General features: G+C 35.8%; 1 protein-coding gene across 1 annotated transcript in view; it reads left to right on the forward strand.

Annotated features, from left to right (window-relative positions):
* LOC150110449 (proteoglycan Cow-like) overlaps nt 1–21960 on the forward strand; it is a 200455-nt gene that overhangs the window by 29270 nt on the left and 149225 nt on the right. The window lies entirely within an intron of this gene.

Consider the following 21960-nt stretch of genomic DNA (forward strand, 5'->3'; position numbering starts at 1 on the left):
TCTGCACGAAAAAAACCTGCCTCTCACTCCCCTACTCACACCCTCTTTATACAGTTTCCAGGGATGACCTCTGGTTCTCCCCTGATCTCCCACTATTCGCTGTAGAACTTCTCCACCATTGATCCTATAGCAACCCCTTACCAACTTGTAGGTCTCTATCATATCTCCCCTCTTCCTTCTCTCCACTAGTCTCTGCAAATTACATCTTTTCAATCTTTCCTCATACTCGACATTCCAGAGGTCAGAAACTACCTTAGTCAGTCGCCTTTGGACCCTTTCCAACATCTCCTCATCCTTCTGAAAACCAGGTGACCAAATCTGGGCACAATAGTCCAAGTGATTTGGAAAAGTTTGTGGACACATACCAAAAAAAAAAAGAAAGAAAGGAATTCATAGAATTGTTAAGGGAGAACTATTTTATGCAACATATGATGGAGAGGACTTCAGGTCAAAAGAGTATTAAATCTAATTGTAACATCAAAGTGTAACATCCATTAATGAGGGGATCACCCTGTCTCATTTACTGACAGTGACTATTTTGATGGGATTTAGCAGAATGTACAGGGTTTATTTAAGAAGATGGGCTTGTTGAACTACAGAGCAGGAAATTGCCAACTTTAGAATACAGCTTAGAGCAGTCCCATGGCACCAGATGTGTAAAGGTCTCAGTAGCACATGAGAAAGAGTTTGGGTTAGAAGAATAAATCAACTAAGAATTAAATAGATGAGTAATCTCATAAAAGAAGAGATCTGTAAATGAAAAAAAAAAAAGAGAGATAGAGAGAAATTAGAAAAGAGCATGTCTAGGGGAAAATTCTCCTCTCTCTCCAAATCCTCAGATTTTATTAGAAATTGAGAGTGGACTTTTCTTTTGACTCAGCTGTGTTTTAATGTCAGTTTGTGTCTAGAATTGTAATGAAATTAGTGGTTTTTAATGTAGGCATCACTGGTGCCACAGAGTGCTGGGCAGAGATGGGAAAGAAACTGGATGCTTTACATTTGACAAGCCAGATGCCTACATTAAAAGTATTGATTTCATTAGTCCATTCTGGACACAAACTGACATTAAAACATCACAGGCGAGTCATGGAAAAGTCTGCTGTCAATTTCTAATAAAATCAGGATTTGGAGGATGGGGGGAAAATTCCCCCCTGGATGTAGTTTTTTCAAATTACTCCAAAAGAAAAAAAAAAGGTGAGACTTTTGAGAGAAGAGGGACAAGTATCACAAATGATGTATAAGCATAGGCTAGAAAAGTGATACTGAGGAAAACAAACCTGATTGAAAAGCAGTTAGTTGTGTGTGTGTGAGCTAAGGAAATCCTGGAGAACTGTAATTGCATAAAAAGAAGAATGATTGCAGAACCTTATTTAATGCAGATAGTAGGTTGGTAGCTGCAGAGAAAATATTTGCACTAATGAGTGACCATCTAGCTGGATACTCTCATCCAGGCAGAAGTAGCATAGTATTTGATGATGTAGTGATGAGAATATTGAGGCTAGTACTAGAGATACTGGAAAATCATGATACAGCCATTAAGATAGACGGATGGAATTTTGGTGCCCATGTTAAAAATGTGTAGGTGAGTTGGCAATTCTTTGATTAGTTGTTCGGTTTTAGTCTTAACACATATATAGGATCCTAGAGGAATGGAAACGGAGCAAGGTAGTTCCTTTGCACAAGGATAGTGCAAAATATTTGCAGTTAGCTGTAGACTGATCAGTATATCTGGAGTGATGGTTAACGTATGGGATAAGTAGTTGGGAGAAAAGAGAGCATGTTTCAGAGATGGCCATGATAGAGATTACCAGTACGCTGAAAATAGTACTATTGTCTAAGGATGAGGCTATTGTGGTTCCTTTTAAGATTTTGATATGAATTATATTTGGAGTACTGTGTTCAGTTTTTGGTCTGTCTGCAGAATTCTTGGAGGAATGAGGAACCAGTAGAAGAGGGTATATAGAGGTGAGGAAGGAATAAGTTTATAATGTGACTGTGGCAGGTTGAGTAAGGGATTACGGGCTACAATCAGTGAATAGCAGAAGAAAAGTGATGATAGACTAGTGAGCAGTTTATAGGAGAGAAGGGTGAAAGCTATGTTAGTGGGTAGATAAGGGTAGCATTCTTGGAAATTGAGGAAGAGTGTAGTAAGAAATGATGTACAGGCTGCATATTTCCTCTTTGCAAATGTAGGGTGAGTAGATATTTATTTTATTTTACTGAGAGCAGTTGACTTTACTGCAAGTTGAGTAAAAGGCTTAGGACATTGGCTATAATTTACTATAAAACATCATATAAGAACCAGGAATGTGAAGTGTATTATTTCTTTTCTTATATTGTCTTACATATATAAAGCGCCTCCGTAGCGCAATTGGAAGAACGACGGTACATTGTGCCCTTCGATTGGAATAGGCCTAAGTTCGATTCTCGTCGTGACGGGAGGAATCTTTATCTGGACGATTTTCAATCGAAGGTGAGTTAGCTGATCTCATACATAGGTAGCAGGGTTTTTTCTCCCGGAAACTCGGTTTTTCATCCCACATACAGACAAATCGGCCCTTCAGAACACATGCAATTTACAGACATAGCATACTAGTTGTGGTGGTGGAGGAGGTGGGCAGTAGATGGCGTTGATGGAGATGATTCGTAGTAGAGGTTCGGTGTAGCAGTTGAGACAGTTGTAGGTGTCTTCCCACAATGAGTCTTTGGACTCTTTGGAGGTGTCAGGAATAATAATAATAATATACAGTAGTGAACAAATTAAACTGAACACTCACATCTTAAAAAAAAAAATTTTAATTTTGTAAGACAAAAAGTACAAAAATTAAACTCCAACTTTACCTATAATTCATATCTGCTCCTCTGTTCCTAATAAGTTTATTAATTCACTTAGGTATGAACTCAACCAATGAAGAACACATTTTTCTTATTTCTGCATCTCGAAACCATACTTTTATAATGGATTGTATTACGTTATCCTTTTATGTATTGGTCATTTTTCATCATACCGTCATGTGTAAAACAACTCCAGAACATAAGACTATTACACTTTTTTTATATAATCTTTGTCTAGTAGCTTTATTTTATCAGATCATTAAACAGTAGCTTTAATTTAAACAGATCATTAATTAGTAGCTTTTATCAGATCATTAAACATCAAAGAAATGAACTTTCATAACAATTACGTCATGAACTATAACGAATAAATCACGTTAACGAGACATGCACATTGTCACGCACAATATCAATTTTTTGTATGAATTAGAACCATCAGTTATAACCTAGTCTGTAACCTTCATTTTAGCTTACTAGTTTGTATTCCCTGAGGATGCCAATAGAAAAAATTGGCGAAACATGTAGGAGGATAAAAATAAAGCTACTTGACAAAGATTATATAAAAAAAGTGTAATAGTCTTATGAATAATTGTCAAGAAAAAATTCAACATAACTCCAGAACATCTTTTTAGCTGGGTGTTTAGGAGCTTGTTGAAGGTGGGCAGGAGAAGTCTTCTTAGCTGCTGATTTGCAAACACAATTTAATTTTCCAAGTCTCTTTTTCACTATGGCGCACAAATTTTCTATTGGGTTAATGTCAGGAGAGTTACCTGGCCACTGAAGCAATTGGATGTTGTGATTTTTGAGGAACTCTTTCACTTGTTTTGAAGTGTAGCATGGATCTAGATCCTGTTGGAATCGCCCTTTTCTCCAATATTTTTATGTATTGGTCATTTTTCATCATACCATCATGTGTAAAACAATTCCAGAACATCTTTTTAACTGGTGTTTAGGAACTTGTTTAAGGTGGGCAGGAGATGTCTTCTTAGCTGCTGATTTGCGAACATGGGGGGACTCACTTTCCTTGGACAAAGAAATGGCTCTCATCTGAGAATATGATCTTCTTCTTCCACTTCTCAGTAGTCCAATCTTTTTACACTTTTGTTCACTGGAGCCTCTTTTTCTGTATAGTCTTCGTCAACAGTTGTTTCTTTTGGTGTCTGCGGACAGTCCTCCCTGCTTCCAGTAATCTTCGATGTACTGTCATGGAAATGGATGATATACCCTTGCTAAGTGGTCACCTCTGTAACTCAACTATTTTATTTGCTTCGGCAACCATAAACACTCATAAGGTTATTCTTTCATAGTCATTCTTCCTCTTACTTGCCTTTAATCAGAAAATTACTGTATGTATCTAATGACAAAATAGAGAAAGGGCCACATTAGTTTGTTAATGTTGCTTTCTTTCTATCTTGTAGATAATTATGTAATTAACTCTCCATATAACAATCTTTTAAGTATTTATTATTTTCTGCATAGAAGTCACTCATCATGGAAGACCACCTGATCTACCTGTCACATCACACGTCATATTTTTCCTTGGACTTGTTCATCAATGTCGACCTGGTTGGCCGAGTGTTTAGCATATCTGCTCTCCAGCTAAGAGGTTGCAAATTTGAATCCACCAAGGGCATGGACGTTTGTGATTGTTCTACTAACCAATTACCATGTGTACTGCTGTGACCTTGTTTCCTGGCACAGTATGATCCTTGATGGTTTTGTGTCATTTAAAAAAAAAAGCACATCAAATCGTTCATCAGTGAAGCAATCAACTGCCTCTAGCAAGTACTACATTCTACCATTCACAACTTTTAAAGCCAACTATTACACATTTTCCAAGGGTGATCCACTTTCTGTCTCTGTCTCTTCTTGTCATGTATCGGAAAAAAAAACCCCTTCTGTGTCAGTTCTTTAAAACCCTTTAATAACTTAATATGTTTATATCCCGTGTTTTCCCCCTATCATCTGGCCTTTATAACTCACAGGCATAGGATCTCATGTCATTACAGTGGCCTCTGAAAAGCTATTAAACATAAAATTTACTCAGAGGAGTGGTACTCTTAAAAAGTTTGTTTTAGGGGCAAGAGCAACTTTAAACCTCCACAGACACCTATGTCCTTATAGGAAGCATTCTATAAACCTTCCGTAATCTTGGTCACTCACTTTTGGATTCCTTCACCTCATCATGAACCTCTGTAGCTCTGTTGGTTTTGATGATGTCCTTTGGTTGGGAAAGACCTGGGTTCATATCTAATCTAGTATGAAGAGCATTTATAAGGGCTTATCAGCTGAGTGAGTTATCCTGTGTCATGTGGGGGTGGTAGGGTTTTTCCTCGCAGAAACTCAGGTTTTTCACCCTGTAAAACAAGCATAAAGAACACTTATAATTAACAAACGTAATACACTGGCCTCATAGCCTGAGTTGCTTCATCTGTAAATCTAGCCAACCTCCACCTCTTCCTCAAGGAATCCAAGTGACCAGATCTCTGCATAGTAGTTCAGATGTGGTTTTATTAAAGCCTTATAAATAATAATAATCTCCCTATTCCTCCTTTTCAACGTGTTCTCTAGCATTCAAGGTAGTCTGATAAGCTATTTCTTTCACCTTTGCAGTGTGTCCTCCAAACTTTTACTTCCTGTCTACAATCTTCCCCTCCCTGATTGCTTTTCTTATCAATTTCCCATAGTACAGTTTCATCAAATGCAGTGCAAAGCATGTGATATCTTCTTCCCCAACTTCATGACCTTAGTTTGTCTTATTAAACTGGAAGCTATTATTATCCTGCATCCATGCTGCCATTCTACAGGGTGGCCTAGAAGTAATAGGACAGTTACTGAAGCAATTGTCACTACAACTTCATTATTATTTTATAATTTATTATTATTACCTTGATTATTAATGTTTTTTGTTTGATATTTTTGATAATTATTTTGATTTCAGAATTCTCACTAGTGGAAGATTTGAACCATGGAGGTGTGTGTGTGGGGGGTGTCAGATTTTTCTATTTAAATATGGAGTCTGACTGCTCTGTAGCATCTTTGTTGACTGTTGCTGTTCTCAGTTTTGTATCAGTAGACAACTGGATATTTCTTCTAAAATCATTTTCTACGAGGGTTGTTCGATAAGTCCGTGCAAAAATGAAGAAAACATAATTTTTTTGGGACAAAAATTTTTTTTTTTTTTCAACATAGTCTGTTTTGAAGTCTATACACTTAGTCCAACAATGCTAGATGGTGCAATTTCGTGGTGAAAAAGAATCTTCTTTTTCGCCAAGTGTGGTTGTATTTCATTATTTAAGCAATCCAGCAAAGATGCATAATACACTCAGGTAATTGTTTTGCTCTTTTCCAAGAAGTCTATGAAGATTATGCCACGAGCATCCCAGAAGACGGTGGCCGTAAACTTTCCTGCTGAAGGAACGGTTTTCACTTTCTTTGGTGCAGATTCCTCGCTTACAACCCATTGTTTTGACTGTTCCTTGGTCTCAGGCTGGTAGTGATGACTCCATGGTTTGTCCACTGTTACAAAACAATGCAAAAATTTCTGTGGATTCCTTTGAAACATCTTCAAGCTGTCCTTGCAATAGTTCACATGTTGACGTTTTTGATCCAGTGTGAGCAAATGCGGCACCCATCTTGCAGATAGTTTTCTCACATGCAAATGTTCATGTAAAATATTATGTATACAGTCATTTCAGATACCCACAGCCTTAGCAATTTCACGCACCTTCACTCTTCTGTCATCCATCACCATATCATGGATTTTTTCAATTTCTGGAGTAGTGACCTCAACAGGACATCCAGAACGCTTAACGTCACTTGTGCTCATATGGCCACTTCGAAAGTTACTAAACTACTTATAAACTGTTCTGATTGAAGCTGCAGACTCACCATAATGTTTAGCAAGTTTAGCTTTGGTTTCCTGAGCCGTTTTGCCCCTTTCAAAAAGTAATGTTTAATCACTACACGAAATTCTTTCTCATCCATTTTTCACAAATCACGGTACTTGATCGATTCAAATGAATGCCAAACACAGAGTAATAGATTTATCTGACTGAAACTTAGTGTGTGATTCTCCAACAGTTGCCAGCAACTAAAAATAACCTCGATATGTACTGGTGGTGCCATCTCTTCGACTTTGCACTGACTTATCGAACAGCCCTCGTATATCATTTATGTACAAATTAAATAGCAATGGCCCCAAGTACAGTACACTACTGGTCATCGTCTTCTCTTGGATTCAGTTTCTCTCTATGCTATTCTTTGATGTGCTTGTCCATCAGAACTTATGTAACAGAGCTCCATCTAGTATCCTGTTGAATGTTTTGCACACTCCAGCAGTATCATTATGTAGCCATTTCTTTATTCATGCCAATTGTCATTATTATAAAAAGTGAGCAGATTACTAAGGCCAGACCTTCTTTTCTAACAGACCCATGCAGCCCATCCATTCCTGATTTCTGCATTTTACCAAATTCTCCAATACCTTAACTTCTGCTCCTGAGATAGTAATCAGTCTGTAATTATTTGTTACCTCAGTCTTGAATCTCCTTTTATGCAAATCAAACTATTTTACACTCTTTCCACTCCTCTGGCACTTTCCAGAACTGAGACTTAAAAAAACTTGATCATTGGAGGTGTTTAATATACTGCTGAATCTTATTGCAAATACATGGAATGAGATGGGATATCAGCCAGTGTACTGTAAGAATGTGCAAGAGCATTGGCATCTTATCCAATTCGTCCTCCTCTATTTTCACATCAATCAGTGTCACATCTGGCACTACAGTATCACCACCTTGATGGTGCATTCTCTTAAAATAATCACTCAGTAAGTTGACCTGACTGTTTTGTCTCCTTCTATTACCTTTGTACCATCAGCACTTGTTTTGGTTATCAATCAGCATTGATTTCACTTTGGTATTATGTGGGTCTGGCTTCCACTGATGAATTTTCAATAAGGGGTCAAGTGTCACTGATACCTATAACTTTTTGGCCACATTAAACTAACCACTGCCAGAAACATTTCTTCCCTTGTTCCGGATGCTTCTGGCATCGGTATATATAAACTGCAGTATCTCTCCTTTGGCCAACAACCTCCTTCACATGTTGCCTGTCCCAGTTAATTTCAGAACCTGAGAAACTACATTCAGCATCATTTAATAATTTTCACACTCACTTGTCTCAAAGATGCTACTCCCCCCCCCCTTTAAAATCTTTAGTTTCCTTGACTCTGCACTTCCAAACTCTCGCCAAATAGCACTTTTCCGAGTCATCTAACTTCAGTCCATTCAAATACAAACTGTCACCCATATTTAAGTCTTTTTGTTAATTAAATTCACATCATGCATCCACGAACTCCACCCCATCCCTCCTGCACATCATATGCATTGCCTCATTTACAATCGTGATCCTCTCATTCACCTCAATTATACTTGAGTAGCAAACCCAAAGTTTTTGCTTTCTCTCTGCTTCTTATTTGCTTTTGACAGCAACTCTTTCATATCTTCTTGCATACTATGCTTATTGCCTGCCAAAATAATCATCCTTATCATTTGATTTATTCTTAATATAACCATATATCTTAGGATTTACTTGACCCCAAATCCACCTTGCTATTGTGTGTTTTAAGTTTTTTTTTCTAAATTACATAAACTTTTAATTTTCCAGTTAAATATATTATTTTAGTTTCATAAATATATTATTTTAGTTTATTTACCTAAATTGTGTTCCTTGTAATTTTTTGATCGCCTAATGTGTTTAAAAAACAACTGAATTCCTTGAAAGTTTGATCCTATTCAACAGCCTGGTGTAATGTCTTTTTAATAATAGTTTTCTTTAACTTTAAGACATAATTGAGTTTGGGCAAATAGATCCTCCCTTACACTTTTTGTCATGGTAATCCATCATGCTTTATTAAAATTGAATTACTATTGTTCTTTCTTCTGTGGTATTATTAAACTGTATTTAAAATTACATTTTTATGCAGCTTTCATGATTTTCCTTCAAAGCAGCAGTTTTACAATTTTTAAAGTACAGTATAAGAAAACAGAAAACAACATTAACAAAAAAAAGTTTTGATGTTTTATTCACTGAACTTTTTTTTTTTTTGTGTGTGTGTGTGTGTGTGTGTACATGTATAAAGTTCTGTAATCTTGTTAGCTAAGTCTGAGAGCTCTTAAGGGTGTATACTAAACCTATAATCAATCAATTCTTGCTTATTGCTTCCATTAGTTAATTTTTGTAAAGTTATATTCTGAACTTAAAAGATATTAAACTCATTTGTTATTCTTTAAGTGACCAAAAGTATTAAGAAACTTTATTCATGAAGATTTTTTGAAAATTAATTACTTGGTGATAAAAGTTATTCTTCTCCCCTTCAAGTTGCATTCGCATTCATGAAAAGTAGAATGTTTTTGTACTTCACAATGTTTTACAAGATCAAAGAAATTTAGATTTCCATTTTACTTCAGACACTACCTCTCATTAGAACAATGACTTAGTTCATTTTAAATCCTCTATATGCCCACCAACAGAAAATTACTTCCACGTTTTGGAGAGCTGTTTCTGAAACCTCAAAAATGTTGGAGACATCAACAGAGCAATGCCAGCTTATGAACTTCATTCTAAACTGTAGCACCCATGTGTTCAGTCTCCAGACTTACAAAATTACCACGTAGACTTCAGCATTGATTTCACTTTGGTATTATGCAAGTCTGGCTTCTACTGATGAGTTCTCAATAAGGATCAAAACCAGTCTGGATAGGGATCCTTTCCATAATGATTTACTTGATGAAATAATGAGGTAATTGATGTGAAGTCAACCTTATCTATATTCAGGATGATTCAGAACTCTTGGGCCAAACTTTAAGGGGTTGGTTGGAGAGTGGGTATGCTATCCACTCAGCTAACTGACTTTCAGTATTTTGGCAAAGTCAAATTGCCATCATCAGGGAACACAATATGATATGTGCATGGAGGTACTCACTGAGCAATGAGGTTGAAGCCTGTTAACTGAAAGTAAGCCTAAAACCCTAAATAGTGGGCTGAAGTACAGAGGATGAGAACTTTCCAAATTTGGGGCAGTTTCATGTAGCCAAATTTGTTGGGATTTGGGTAGTTTCTTAAGGCAGAAACAGATTCAAGGAGTTGTCTTTCATACTCATATTTGCTGTGATGGATTAGAGTGGCCTTCTTCCAATGTATCTTATGATGGCTTACAGTATTATTATTATTTTTTTTTTGTTTTCAAATGTGTCTCAGATATATAGAATGGGGATGATAGCTTTGTTGTAATGTTTGTTCTGGAGAGTGGGGGAGGAGAATGAGGTATGTGGTTTTGGGATTTTAATAGTTTTTGGATGTGGTTGGAATTATAGCCATTGGCTAAGAAAGTTTTGTGAATGTAGTCAAGTTCAATGGAGAGGTCACTGTTATCTGAACTAATTAATTTATCCCTATTATATAGAATTTTAGTAATCTCATACTGTTGGGGAGGGGGTTACTGTTTGTGAATGTATCTAACAATGTGCTTGGGTTTTTTGTAAAAAGAGAATGACAGGGTCCATCCATCAGGCTGGCGTGTAATTCAAGTGTCTAGGAAGGGAGACAGTTGTTTCCTTTTTCTAAGTTGAACTGGATCCTGGGATGTTGAGAGCATGAGCATCTAGACCATGTGGCCTAGCGAACACATCATCAACAAAGCATAGCCAAACAGTGGGGGGGGGGCAACATCATTCAGTGCCAAAAGATGGACATCCTGGAATCACACTTCTCAAATTCCTGCATCAATGACAAAGAATCTCCTCCTACTCTATCAAATATCAGTATCACCTTAATCTTTCACTAATGAGAATTTAGAGAGAGAGGAAAAAAAACATTCTGAACTCAGGTCTTTTTATCCTGAGGATCACTCATTGACTATTCTCAAGACCTTCAGCAAAGAGCTATTCAAACCATCTTATGATGTCTTTTTTATGCAAACGTTTCTCTATCATTCACCACGTAGCCATAGCAATTGATATTCAGCCATTAAAAAAAAACTAATTACCAATCCAGTGCTCTCTTCTCTCCTTTCAGTGTAGTGAAGATATCCTTTAAAATTCAATTTCTGCAATATTTGGAAACCTCTCAAGTATTCATTGGTCATGAGAAGCCTTGACTGTTGCTCCTGACTTTTAGCAAAGGCCTTACTGGTCTGGTAGAGTGACCTCCTTAATAAACTTCCATATTGTAACTGTACTGTATGTTTTAAGGCAATTACAACATAGTCTAATAACTAAAAGACATTTAATGAATACTTCTTTTCTTTTAGTGTTACACAGTGATCAGCATTCATTTTAGAAATTATGGACTTTACAACCGTGTTATAAATAACTATTTTAATTTCCCGACGTTTCGACCTTCATGGTCATCATCTGGAGTATATATAAATATACAAGGACAAGCTGAGTTACACTTCACATAGTATGCTAAAGAGCCAATGATTTGATCAACGGTTATTCTACTGGCATGACCTCTAGTGAAAATATAATATATATATATATATATATATATATATATATATATATATATATATATATATATATATATATATATAAATAATAATACTAAAAATAAAAAATAAATAAAAAAACAAATAAAAATTAATTATTTAGAAACTACATCAAAGCAATATTCTATTTAAGATAACATCAGAGAAACATTCTTTCATATAGATAGTTTTCTTACAGTAACAATGGTGTCCTAATTTAACATGACAATTGTTATATTAGATTTAAAATTCTGGATTATCTACAGTCATGTTTATAGTTAACTCTTAGGGAGAAAGGTTCTGCAGGTAGAATATGTGCCTTCCATATGCTTGGGATTTTTAAGACCATCATTATTGTTGAGATTAGGATGGTTGATAAGAATCTCACAGGCTTCCTTAAATTTACGTTCATACCATGTTTTGGTGTGATGTAAACAACTGGTGCTTTTCCATCGCACCAAAACATAGCGTAACTCAGATTGTCCTTTGTATATTTGTATATACTCCAGATGATGAGCTTAATATGAAGGTTGAAACGTCGGGAAATTAAAATAGTCATTTATAACACATTTGTAAGGTCCATAATTTCTAAAATGAATTAATGAATACTTCCAATATATCTGCGAAGTCAAATTGCTATTATGAAGGAACACAATATAATGATTTATGCACAAAGACTGTACACTGAGTAATGAGGCTGAAGCATGTCAACTGAAAGTAAGCCTAAAGTTCTAAATAGTGCTCTCTAATGGACTAAAATGGATGTACATGGCTGCTAGATTGAAGTATGGAGGATGAGAGCTTCCCAAATTTAGGACAATTTCATGCAACCAAATTTGTTGAGATTTGGGTTGTCTCATAATGCAGAAGCAGATTCAAGCAATAAACTTTTGCATTTATATTTGCTGTGATGGAGTAGAATGGCCTTTTTCCAGTGTAGCCCATGGTGAGTATCCAAATTCAACATAGAAGGGGGGGGGACCCTCAAACAATACAAAATAGAAATTAAGAAATATTTTATTTAATGTGATGACTTTCCTGTTCATCAGTTCATTCCAATCTGGAACACCTGAGGACAATTTTATGCTCATATCTGTACACTGCATCAGTTCAAGGTTGAAAATTTCATTTCACACAAATAAGTTGTTGTGAAATAGTAATATCAATACACTCTTTCTACTACTCATGTTTGATTTTTGGTAGGGAAAGCACATGTAATGATAATTAACTAAGTCTGATTAGCTAGATTTATCTAATTAGATTATTATGACAGTATTTTCGCTTAGTCACCAAGGCATCATCATGAACACAAAGAAATATACTAAGCACATGCATACAGGCACACCAAGAGGAAGGCAAATACAGACATTGTAAAAAGGCAGGCTCCTACATTCCTAACTAGTGCTCTCTAGGTGTGGTGATAGAATCTTACTGAAGGTTTCAAATGGTCTCCCAGATTTTTGGTAATATAATGCAGCTGAATTTTTTTAGGTTTGGAGAATGTAATAGATTTCAGAAACAGTTGCCAATATTTTTATATTTGTTTCTGTATATAAAAAAGGAAGTTTTTCAGTTGGATCCACTAATAAGCAGAGTGCATGATGAAAGTGAATAAAGCTGATATGTTAGTGGGGGGGGGGAATAGTGTATTCACCATGGAGTGTAGAGATTACTTAGTTTTACCATGCATGTGGCTTTGTGGCAGGGAAAACACAGATTGAAGGAACATTTATAGACTCCCCACCTCTCCTTTACCCCCCCCCCCCCCCAAAAAAAAAAAAAAAAAAAAAAACTTTTCATCAGACATTTTGAAAATATGACATAAACTCTGCTCCTCTCACATCTATAATATGTTGGAACTACATGGTAGGGATTTGTTAGAAATGTTTTTAGTACATCTCAACAGCCAGTACCCGAGGATCTGTTTCACCATTGAAAAGGAAAACAATTAATATCTGCCCTTCCGTATCACACTAATCACCTGGCCATCCAATGGATCCTTATTTTTTCAGTCTATAGTAAACCAAACTTGCCTACACTGGAAAAGTACATTCATCTGTTCTCACACAGACATTGTAAAAAGGCAGGTTCCTACATTCCTAACTACTGCCTTCTGACCTCCTAGCAGTATGGTGTAATCAAAACCGTAACAAATAGAGCTGGAACCATCTGCTTGGACTATGCTAGTCTCTTCATTGAAATTATGTTTGGGTCATGTTTTGGCCAGTGGCTTCTCCCTTCATGAAATCAACAGAGCTATCAGATCTATTTCCTACCCACCCTCAAATATAGAACACAAAAAATCCAATGCTATCTCAGCATCCAGGGCACCTCAGAAAAAATTGCACGCATTCTTAAAAAAAGTATACAGCAATCCCTTGATTAGTGCACCTAATATGTTCCTTAAAATAGACGCACTAATTGAATATAATAACCTATGGGAAAAAGTATAATTCGTTCCTCAAATTTCTTTTTTGAACCTTAATTTTTTAAAAGTATAAAAGAATTAAGGTATGTCTCAGGGCCTAGTTAAAGGAAAACCATGAAGCTGAAAGACAATAAAACATATTCAGAATATAAATTTTATTATTCTACTTCTTAACAAAGATTTGAGCTAACGTAGTTTGGTGGGCATTTTGTTTCTTTTTTTCATACAACCGACGGTATGGCCCTATTGCCTCTTCTACTCTTCTGCAAATTTTACTGCTTCTCTCTTCATCAGGGTCAGTCTCTAAGCATTGCTGCTTAAAAACTTTGATTGTACGAAAAATATTTTCAAATTGGTTCTGTGAAATCTCTTTTCGCTGACTATCAGTGGTTAAATTTTCTTCATATTCTTCGGGATCTTCCTGTTGTGCATCTAAATTTAGCAGATCGGAATCACTCAATTCTTCAGAATGAGATTTAATTAACTCTTGGACATTATCACTGTTAATCTCATCAAAACCCAGTTCACGCCTGATGTTGGTAATTTCCTGAACAACATTATCCATTTCATTTGAAAAGCTTCCAAAATCTTTTGCACAATGTGGAAGAATGTGCTTCCAAATGGCTTGCATATTGCTAGCAGTAATTTCATTCCAATTTGATGAATATTTTTAATACCAGATTTAACATTAAATTTCTTCCAGAATTCTACTAATGCCATAGAATTCTCACCAGATGTTGCTTCTATTGCTTGTTTAAATGTTCTTCTCAGGTAGTATGCCTTAAAGGTTGCAATAATCTCCTGATCCATAGGTTGTATGAGAGAAGTTGTATTTGGCGGTAAAAATTTGGAACATAGTGTACACTGAAGTAGTGTAGTATGCCATTAAAAATAACTTTGTAAAATGTTTTCAATTGGTAACTAAATTATTTCATTCTGGTGGGTGATTTTTTAAAATAGTTAGCCATAAAAATGTATAGATAGAAATTTTTTAAAATTATTATTATTATTACGGGCGACTCCAGGGAGTCCTTAGACTCATTGAGGGAGGCCCTAAACATCATATCCACACAACTATACGACATTCTCACAGTATCTATCATATCTTGCCTTGAACTCACTCGCCATCATAGCACCCACAACAGACTCTGGCAGCTTATTCCACTCATTTACCACTCTAAAAGTAAAGAACCCAACTCTAACACCCCTGCTAACCACACTCTTGCCCAGCTTCCATAGGTGTCCCCCAGTTCTCCCATCACCAGTCCTGATCTCAAAAATATCCTCTGAATTAATCCTATAGAAACCCTTTAGCAATTTGAATGTCTCAATCATATCTCCCCTTTTCTGCTTATCAACTAATTTCTGCAACCCACAAATCTTCAACCTGTTCTCATATGGTTCATTCCATAGACCCGCTATCATCTTAGTCACTCACCTCTGAATCCTCTCCACCTCCTCCCCATCAAGGAGGAATCTAGGTGACCAAATCTGGGCACAGTAGTCAAGATGAGGTCTTATCAAGGCTCGGTACAGAGGTATAATAACTTGCTTGTCTCTGCTCATCAAGGTATTTTTCAACAACCAAGTGAGTTGATGAGCTGATTTAGCTACTTTTGCAATATGCCCCCTAAACTTCATCTCCCTATCCACCAACACTGCCAAGTACCTGGCCTCATCAATCTCCTGGAGTACAGTTCCACCAGTGTGGTATACTGCTGCTAATGTTTTCACCCCAAAATGCGTAACCTTACATTTTGTCACATTAAATTGACATCCATTCTCCTTAGCCCAGAACTCCAATCTATCCAAGTCGTCCTGCAAGATTTTGACATCTTCTGCATTCAATATCGCCCTACCCAACTTTGCATCATCAGCGAACAAATGAACTGTTCCTCTTAGATCCTTCCCTATATTGTTAATGAACAAATTAAACAGCAGTGGTCCAAGAACAGAATCCTGCGGCACACCACTAGTCACAGGCAGTCTTTTGGACTCTACTCCTGAATAAACTACTCTTTGATATCTCTCCATCAGCCACCCACCTATCCATCTCATCAAATCTGTAACATTTATTTTTAAGATGTATATAGCGCACTAATCGAATTTTAGAGGCGTACAAATTGAATTTGGGTATTGAAAAAAAATGACGCACTAACTGGGGGCGCACTAATCGAGGGATTACTGTACAAACAGGCCACACCAAAATATCCTATCTCACCTAGATCATCCTGGTGTCTACAGTATCCTTTGCCCCTGTAAACACGTACTTTGGACAAACAGGAAGAAAAGTTAATATTTGTCTAGAAGAACACAAACTATGTCCATCATCAGCACTACAGACATTCAAGGGTGGCAGGCTATGCAATTGATACAGATCACCAGATCTGTATCAATGGGATAAAACCTTCCTTTTATACAGAAGCAGATATAAACTAAGAAACTATTTCTGAAATTCACCACAGCTCTGCATTTTCCAAACCTGAAATTTGGCTTTACGACATTACTAAAAAATCTCAATCCTCATTTTGAGACCTTCATTAAGATTCCAGGCTCTGCACCCATTGGTGGCCAGTTTGGACTGTACAAGTCCAAGCGTTTTACAGTCAGTCTGTGTTTGCCTTCCTACTTGAGTGTCCATATGTAAGTGCTTAATGTTTTTTTGTGCCTATGAAAATGTCTTGGTGACTTGTTTAGTTATTTAATTATTATCTTTAGACATCAGTTTTCTCCATCTTTTTATCCAAAAGATATTTGGCTAAAAAGATCCAAAAGAAAAGGATTTTTTTCTGTAATGTTTTAAATTTCTCCTCTGGAAAGCGATGATTAAGAGTTTGAGACAGAGAAGCAAAATGCTTTATTTTGTTCAAACTGTCTTTATTAAGAATGATCTCAGTACATTTCAACCCATTTAGCAAGTGTAAATACCATTTTTGTAAGTGTTTGTCCATTTGTGTTTTATTTGTAGGTTTGAACACTTGTTCTTAATCAAATCAGAGTGTTTTGAAGCTATGAATTTCTATTTCATTAAAAAATATTTTAAAAAATGCTGCTCATGACCCACTGAATTGTACACCTCCCACGATGAGTCTCTGACTCCATGGAGATAATTTGAGAAATGCTGGATTAGGGAAATAGATACGAAGAATTCAAAAAGCCTTGCTAAATTGCATGTAGAGGCAGTCTGGAAAACTTTCAGATATGTATAAGGGTTTGGGGACAACTATGAAGTGAGTTATTAAGAATTTGTTCATTGAATTAAAACAGAACACATGGTACCATTGGGTGTAGTGTGTGATGTGCAGGGAAAATGGCATAATAGAAGGAAACAAAAGTACTTATAAACACTTTTTTTTTAAAAATATATATATATACAGGGTGTTCGGGATAAATTTGACATATTTATAATTAATTATATTTTTCCGTAAGTTACATGTATTAACACACACTTCTCTTCATTTAAAAGTTTGGACCCTTCTTCATTCATATACAAGATGTCAGAAAGGATGGATAGCTGGAACCCACCTGAATCATGGAAGAGAATAACTTGTATCATGATGATTCGTGCCCGCCATCAAAATAAGGATATTACGACTGCTGCCCAATGCTCCCTGAATACAGTAAAAACAATCAGGCATGAACTAGAGACTTGCAATGGTGACTACGAGGATGTAGCAAGAAGAAAGATCCCTAGCAGACGATCTGATTGCGTTCGTACAGCAGAATTCCTCGCAAATCTGCAGGAACAGGTGTTGAAGAACCCTGGCATTGGAATTCGGGCTTTGTTCGTGGAGTTGCTAACTGTAGTCAAGCCCTGGATAACAAGGGTAGCCAATGGTAGGCCGTATGTATGGCAGCAGGATTCGGCCCCTTGCCACACCTCTGGGAAAAGTCAAAAATGGTTGTCTGAAAATTTCTACGACTTCACCAGTCCAAATGTTTGGCCTCCAAACTCCCCAGACCTTAACCCCATGGATTATTTTGTATGGGGCGCAGTTGAAAAAGACACCAATCGCACTTCCAGTAATACAAAAGCCCAGTTAATGGATAAAATTAAAACAGTTTTTGCGGCCCTTCCCAGGGAGACTGTAGCATCAGCTTGTTCGAGGTTCCGAAGCAGAATTGAAGCTGTGATCGATGCTAATGGTGGTTATTTTGAGTAAATCTTGTTGATAGTATTGTAATTAACTCTGCCTGTAATGTTTTTTTGTCAATTCATTAAATTTAATAGATACAAAGAAGATTTTCTTTTTCCTTACGAAACTGTCAAATTTATCCCAAACACCCTGTATATATATATATATATATTTATTTATTTTCTTATTGTAAATGTGGTAGTGTTGATATTGATGTGTGTGCTACAGCCTTGAGGTTAGGTGGGTGTCCAAAGCATAGGGAATTTTTTGGCACTACATAAATACAGGGTGGCTTAACTTGAATGTGTTTTAGCTTGTTAGTGATTTCTTTGGATCAAGAAGCAACCTTTTTTTCTTTTAACATCTAACCTCCATTGGAGATGCATCGTATGGTGGCAGATGTTAATACACATCTGACCTACACACTGTTGCACACAATGCCTTAACCTGATTCAATGTCTACATTCAGAACACACTCACCAACCACTCTCCATGCAAAGAACCTGCTCCTCACTCCTCTGATCACACCCTCCTTATACAGTTTCCATCGATGGCCTCTTGTTCTATCCCCCCCCCCTCCAACTCATTATAATCTAACAGCTAAGCTGGTCCACAAAGTTGATCCTCCTTGGGAATAATATTGTATGCAAAGTGTCTCAGTTTGGTAAGAGGAAACTAAAACTGGCATGAAAACTTAACGTCAGCTTTCTTAAAACAACGCTCAGTTGCTAATGCAATTCCTACATTTCTGACACTTTTCTTCTTGACCAAAACCTATCATGTTTATCACTGGGCTTGTTTAGCATTATGTGAGCAGATTGATGCTACTCATATTGAACTTGCTCAAACAAATAAAACTATCTCCTCTTAGAAGAACTACTGAACATTTTTAATTCTGAAGTATGGTTAGTCTTCTATCATATCACAAATGTTTCAGTGAAATAAAAAAAAAATTAGAAAAGCTGGCACCTAAAAATTTGAAATTCTCCACCAATCTGTGACATGCCAGTCTCAATTATTGTGAGTGGAAGGTTATAAATTTTTCATTGTTGCTCACAGAAGAAGCAGTCACCTCTTATTCAAGGTCATACGTTTTGCTGTCACACTGAAACAAGCACCAAAACTAGAAATTATGATGAATATAGAATGTGGTATCTTCAGTCTGCCTCCTGTAATAGCCAGTAACAATTGCTTGGATATAGCATGATAACTAATATTTAAGGAATTGACAGCGTATACTAGAAATATAGATTAAATAAACTTTAATATATACTTTCCGATATTTCGGCGAACGTCACGTTGCCATCTTCTTGGGAACTTACTACAAAGACTACAAACTGTCCTACTTTGGCCAAACAGGCAGGACAGCAAATATCAGAATCTCAGAACACAAGGATTACATCCGATTTTACCAGTACAGCCACTCTGGGCTTGCAGACCATGCTCTGGATACTTGCCACAGAATAAGATAGAAGAAAGCCACAGTAATACACCGCAGCAAGTTCAAGTATGAAAGACTATTCATGGAATCAGCCTCGGCCCTTAGGAACATGCCAAACCTCAACAAATTTGGATGCATGAAACTGCCCCAAATTTGGGAAACTTTTATCAGAAGAACTTCAGCCCAAAGGCCATGAACTACCAATATAGCCCGCCAGGGGGCATATCAGGACTTTAGGAACGCTAGCTTCCTAGCTTCAGTCTCATTTGCTGTTATTAGTACTTGTGTGCACGTGTCTTTGTAGTAAGTTCCCAAGAAGATGGCAACGTGACGTTCGCCGAAATATCGGAAAGTATATATTAAAGTTTATTTAATCTATATTTCTAGTATACGCTGTCAATTCCTTAAATATTAGTTATCATGTTTAACCAGCGTATAAGCCTCTCAACAAGAATTGGATATAGCAGTCATTCAGATCCAAATCCAAACTTCCTAAAAGCAATATATCACAAAAAAAACTACATTAATAAAATCATGATAACTAAAGTTGATGAAGCTAATGCAACTGGTTTTATGAATCAAGGGGAATACAATTAAAAAAAAAAAAAAAAAAATGCAGGATCATCTAGATCAGTGCCTCCCAAACTAATGGTTACCAAGGACCCCTTTGGAAAAATTAAAATGTTTCACGGCCCCCTCATCGAAAAAAAATCGTAATAGACATATTATTATAATATTTATTATATTTATATTCATTTATATTCAAGATTTTGGTTTGTAATATTTTTTGTGTTTCTTATCAATATCTTTGAAACGAAACTTATATATGAATAAGCATATATTTAGTAATATTTATTAATCGCTGAAATATGCAAGAAGCAAAATTTGTTAACCAACACCAATGTGTGTGATTTTTTACGTTAAAATAATAAATAATAAAAATTAAATACCTTTTCTAGAAACACAATTTTATTAATACAGACTAGTTTACAATAAAAACATTTATTCAAACTGCCAGTTTCGCCAGCAAACTGTCTGGCTTTTTCAAGGCATTACGGAGATATGAAAAAGCCAGACAGTTTGCTGGCGAAACTGGTAGGTTTGAATAAATGTTTTTATTGTAAACTGGTCTGTATTAATAAAATTGTATTTCTATTATAAAACGACCAAAAATGTATAATTTAAATACCTTTTCTTTTAAGATTAAAAAAAAATCTACTTGGTCTTAAAACATTTTAAATTTATTTTCATTATTTCACCCCACCTTCAACAAAACTTTCGGCCCCCAAGGGAGCCGTGGCCCACAGTTTGGGAAGCGCTGATCTAGATGACACTTCTGCTTACCAAAGTATAGATCAAAATTCCACTGTCTCAAATTATTGAAAAATTATTATTAAATTATTAAATTAAATTATTAAATTATTGAAAAAAGAAAAGTTATTTCTTGGCCCTACAAATAATTATCAAACTAAAACTCATTCCCGTTAAGTCAGTCTGTATTTATTGGATCCTCAAAATTAACAAATACAATCTCCCCCCCCCCCCCATAATTGACAATACAGACAGTCCCATCTACAAACTTATAAACATATAAACAAATTCTATTCCTATCACATTCTTAAAAATTGAGACATTGTTTTGCTTTAATTATTTACTAATGTATCACTACCAGAGATGATTTAATAAAGTCAAACCTGACATTTTAAAATTATTCAAATTTATTACATATGGATTATTTTACTTGGCAAGGGAAAATCTTACAGTTCCCTCCTTTGGTTTGATTTTATATGGGCACTTAGCAAAGCTACTCTCACATTTAGTCTAGCTATGCTATGTGAATAATGTGTTTGTTATTTGGTGGTCCCATGGACAAGATAGTCAAATGTGTTGCCTAAGGATAACTATGATATAATGGTCAAATTGAGTATAAAATCTACTTAAGCATCATACTGATTTTTAAATGTCATAATATCATGGTGTAGTCCAGTCGCAGCCAGTGAAAATTTTAAGGGGGGGAGGGGTGCTGCATATACAAAAAAAAAAAAAAACCTTTTTTTTCCTTAATCAGTAACGAATTTATTAATAAATAAATTTACATATTAAAAATTGCTTTATTAGAAATATTTCAATCTCACCATGAACAAACACCAATAATAAATCGTATCAATAGCAATGACAAGCACAAACGAATATCGGCATTAAATTGCAGTGCATTTGTTTCGTGTAATGATAATTAAAAAAATATAATTCTTTTTATATTTTCAACAGTGACACTCGTCATAATTCAGCCTTGTATCTATAACAAATAAATAATTATATGTTATTTTCTATTTTAATAAGCCGAAAGGCTATTTTACCGGCGAAAATGTTAATAGAAAGGGGGAATGGTAAATCCCTTTATGTTTTAATAGCCGGGTACGAAACTTGGATCGAAATCCATCAAATCCATACTACCCAAGTGATCATTTACACTTGGGCTTGCCGATAGTTTTTTCAGTGATTCGATGGATTTCGATCCGAGTTTCGTACCCAGCTATTAAAACATTAAGAGATTTACCATCCCCCTTTCTATTTTATGTTATTTTAA

The sequence above is a fragment of the Typopeltis vanoorti genome, chromosome 1 (genome assembly GCF_054136105.1).
Source record: "Typopeltis vanoorti isolate ZY-2024b chromosome 1, IOZ_Tvanoo_1.0, whole genome shotgun sequence".
Classification (NCBI taxonomy): Eukaryota; Metazoa; Arthropoda; class Arachnida; order Uropygi; family Thelyphonidae; genus Typopeltis; species Typopeltis vanoorti.